The sequence below is a fragment of the Diadema setosum genome, chromosome 10, assembly GCF_964275005.1.
Source record: "Diadema setosum chromosome 10, eeDiaSeto1, whole genome shotgun sequence".
In the NCBI taxonomy this organism is placed as follows: domain Eukaryota; kingdom Metazoa; phylum Echinodermata; class Echinoidea; order Diadematoida; family Diadematidae; genus Diadema; species Diadema setosum.
This window is the reverse complement of record NC_092694.1, coordinates 7,222,964-7,227,694: the sequence shown is the minus strand read 5'-3', so window position 1 is coordinate 7,227,694 and position 4,731 is coordinate 7,222,964. Positions and strand designations below refer to the sequence as shown.

Genomic DNA, 4,731 nt, shown 5'->3' with positions numbered 1-4,731 from the left:
AAACAGGACTATCCCACAGCTACTTTGCAATGAACGAAAAATTATAATAATATAACCCCATTTTAATGATGTACAGTACTCAAATTCGACTTGAAAAATGAAAAAAAAAAGTCACCATAAAGTGAAAAAAAAAGATTAAAGGTAATTCCCAAAATGTGTTTTGTTTTGTGCATTTACTTTACGACGCTTCTCGTAAAGGCTGAGTGGAAAATAGATGCTACAGATTTTCTATGGATTTGCATTTCTAACCTCCGTATTAGCTCTTAAATCACTTACAGTTTTCAAAATCGCACATTATGTTTTGTCATGGTGCATTGTGACGATCGCAGTGTCTGCCGTGTAGGGAGTATTAAATCAAATAATCATAAACCAACTTACGGTGACTGAATTGTGTGAGACGCATCAAAGTTCATTCCGTAAAGATTGTTTCTGTTGTTTTTTCAAAGGCCGGGGATCAACATTTAGCAAAGATTTTTGTTTTTTCAAGACTACATTATGCATTAAGATCCAATGACGACTAAGCACCAACGCTCCCAACAGAATTTACAGTTTTTCTCTCTGTCCGGTCGCTGAATAATGGTGTCTTAGCCCTCCCTCTCTTTAATAAAAGCAAGTCTCCTATCGCCGTGCGGAACTCTGGATAACGGACGGTGTAGATGATCGGGTTTGCGCAGGAGTTTCCGAAGGAGAGGACAACTAATGCATTGTTTAATGGGCTATACAAGTACGAGTGTGGGAGCAATCCAAGGTTAAATATAAAGTATAAGCACTGTGATGGAGCCCAGCACACAATGAAGACGAGAACCACAATGAACAGCATCTGTAAGACGCGTTTCCTGGCTGCTAAATGTCTAGCCGATGGATTCGATGCACCCTCCTGATTGCCCTCTTTACGGAACACCCGAGACTGGCGGTAAAGGGTATGCGCCGTCATTGCCTGCATAGTAAGTGACAACAAGGCGGGAATGACGAAGAGCATGAGGAACAAAATTATTCCGATTAGCATCTGGACAGCTTTTGAAGGGAATGCTGAAGAGCATTGATTCGTGGAGTTTTCGACGCTTGCAACTTTGAATTCGAAAGAAGTGATCATGAACCCGACAATCCAATTCGCTACGATTACGACGACGACCCTCTTCCGAGTTACCAACTGTTTAAAATGGAAAGGATAAGCCACGGCGATGTACCTTTCCACAGCTATGATCGTCAAGGTAAATATTGACGCATCAAATGATACCCAGAGAAACATGGAGGTGTAAACTATTTTGCAGTACATCTGTCCAAGCACTGCTGAAGGGACCGTGGTAGGCAGCGAGAGTGGTATCATGAAGATGGATGCAAGAAGATCTGCAGCAGTAGCGCACCAATCAAAGTATCTGTGGAGCGACTGAGCTCTCTTCGGATGAAAAGGACGATGATAACCAAGGAATTGCCCACAATTCCCAGCATGGCGGTGAACATCTGAAGGATCAACCACCATGACCAAACTATATCTTGCCAGGACCATCGAGTGGACAGGGCTTTAGGACTGACATTAGACCCAAATTTCTCATTGAAAGGCATCGCATCATCAGGAAATACCGCTCTTGAAGTTGACAATTTTACTTCTGACGGCCTCGTCCTGAAGTTCCTGTTTCCGTGGTCTTCTCCAGGTATCTGCGTTGTTGCTTCTTCTTCAAACCTTGTACCATCATATAGCACGGTTTGTATGGTTTTCCGCAACGTACTATCTGTTTCCATGCCTGTTGTATGTGAGTCAATGGACAAAGCCGGACTGCTGCCACCTCTTTCGATATATGAAAACAACATTACCAGTTGAATGCTCGTAAATGTGATAAAAGCAAACGGTGCCATTATGTAGTCTGTTTATGCCCTGAAAAAAACAAACAAGCATGGAATTTGAAATGCTACCGTTGTGTGACAAATTTTAATCAAACGTGTTTACTGATCCATTTAGTGATGCAAGTTACAGTTACAATATTAAGGAATTGTGGATGAAATTTGTGCACCTGACAAGGGAATAGGTACCTCCGGGAAACAAAGCTCTTTAAGCGTCAAACTAGATAACTCAATGTAGTGCCTATCAAACACATTAAAGGGATCATATAGTTATGGTTGAGTCCTAATTTCAGGTTCCTAACATTTTTTGGTGAGAAAATGAGAAACTTCTTATGAAATATGAAAGAGCATGTAATAAGATTCTACATGGAATTCAAGGTTTATTTGATGAAAATTGGTTTTGAAATGGCTGAGATATCCAAAAAAGAGCGATTCTAATAAAGTGTGGGACCCACACTTTATTACGATCGCTTTGTTTTACTTTGTTTTTCGGATGTTTCAGTCATTCCAAACCCAATTTTCATCAAATAAACTTTGAATTCCTCTTAAAATGGTATGCTCTGTACTACATCATAAGTGTTTTCTTGGTATCTCGCAAAAAGGTAAAATCCCAATTGTCATCTCCACCAATACTGTACCATCCCTTTAAGCTCCTGGTAGGAGATATTCCATTGAATTAATCATGACATACCGTTAATGAACGCCTTTGTATCCTCCACGTTAATAACACCTACGGGAAGGGTATAATGATTGCGCCAAAGAGCTATTTTTACAAGTGCTTTTAACTGACACTGCAAGGTGATTTTTTTTTTCAACGTCATTTATTGAAGGGTAGGGTTGCTTTTCGTCATCGGATACTATTCCCTGAAGTTTGATCTCTGAAAAGTGTTGATATGAACAATAACTGACGTAGTATTCATTAATGGTATTTTAGTGCACGCCTACATACGCTCGACGTCCTATCTCAAGCGATCTTTAGGGTAGATGTAATATCTACAGTATCAATCTGTCAATGTTGTAAACATCTTATTCATTTTATTTTACACTCCGTTTACGTGTGACCTGCCGAGTTATATAAAGTATAAAAATTATGAATTATATAATTGAGAGGGCAAATAAATTGATGCAACATGTACTCACTTCCACACCACTTGTGTTCTTCTGCTTTCAGTATACAGCCAGTTTGCGTAACAGTTTCTCAACGCACTTGGATTTGCACTTAAGTATGCGAGGGTACTGTATTTGTAAAGCTACCTAACTCAGAGGTTGTCAATTGGCTCTTAATTTACCTGCGCATGCGTGGTAAATGTAGCCAATGACGGTTCATCAGGGATCGGTGACATCCCGTTGAAATTAATGATTTCTCTCTTTCAATAGAGAGACAGGCAGACAGAAAGACAGACAGACAGACAGAGGGAGAGAATTCAAGGCCTAGGGCTGCAGGCTGATATACAATTTTACGGCAAAGTTTCATTTTGTTTCCTGTTTTGATTCATCTTCAAAATTTGGCACGGGACATCTTCATGAATTTCTCTTCACAGCCTCTTCATCTTTTCTGAAAGCGGAATGTAGGTCTACATAATCGTACCCTTATGTAAACACACACACACACACACACACACACACACTTTTATATATATATATATATATATATATATATATATACATATATATATATATATATATATATGAAGAGTTTGTTTGCAAAAACCGATAAGTCCATATTTGCCAAATGGAGGTATTTGCGATTAAAGGTCAAGAAAAATAAAGAGAATAATAAAAAAATTTCTGCTTCTTTTGACCATAACTTCAGAAATATACCTTTATATGTAGTGACCAATATATCATTTAAAAGGTATTATTTTGTACTTTATGATCTTCAAAAATGAACTTATCGGTGTTTGCAAACAAACCCTTCATATATATATATATATATATATATATATATATATACATATATATATATATATATATATATATATATATATATATATATATATATATATAATCGAATAGAACTCAAGAACTCAAGAAATGTATCATAGTCTCAATACCAACAGTGTCTTTATTTAAAGAAGACAAATTTTCGGGATCCCTGCCCTTTGTTAAGACTCGGGTGACAAACATGACAAAGGGCAGAGAGCCTGAACATTTGTGTCTTCTTTAAGTAAACTGTGGTATTGACAGCATGATGCATTTCTTGAGTTCTGTTCTCTTTTTGATATCATTGTACCAACACGAATTATTTAACATTATGTGTATATGTATATCTTATGTCTGAATAAACGTGTGTGTGTATGTGTGTGTGTGTGTATGTGAGTGACAGTGTGTGCTGTGTCTTTGTGTGTTGTAACAACTTTGCACTATAATAACACATTCTGATTGATTTCCTTTTTGTTGTTTGTGAACTATACCACTAAAATAGTCTTTAATATCGGCTCAAAATTTAGATTAGTACTTGCGATATATAAATATATCAAATACCTTTTGTGATTTCTTGAAGATATCCAAATCATTCAATGGGTGCAGAAGGGAGAGAGAAGATCACGTCTGTATAATTAAATTGACAAGAAATCGATTGGAGACGAAGGAGCAAAAAACAACCTAAAATTAGGGGAAGAAGGAAAAAATATAAGATGAAAAAGGTCCTTTAATCGATTTGTAAAAGAGCACACCGAGAAAAAGCTTTTAAGACATGGGAGGGAGAAAACGGCAGAGGCATTAAGTGGTCAAATCTTACAATGAAGTAAGGTCTTTTTGAACAGATTTTTTTTTTTCACTAAGATTTGCGTTCGTCTGCACAATCAGAGGATCAATAAAAGATTTCAACTCATAGCCAAGCATTTTTCCAAGAACAATATTAGGGGATTTTCCATCGTCTTTTGATAGTGA

General features: G+C 37.2%; 1 pseudogene; it reads right to left on the bottom strand.

Moving 5' to 3' along the window:
* Positions 1-517: 517 nt before the first annotated feature.
* LOC140234467 (allatostatin-A receptor-like) lies at positions 518-1,740 on the bottom strand (annotated as a pseudogene).
* Between the last annotated feature and the right edge of the window lie 2,991 nt (positions 1,741-4,731).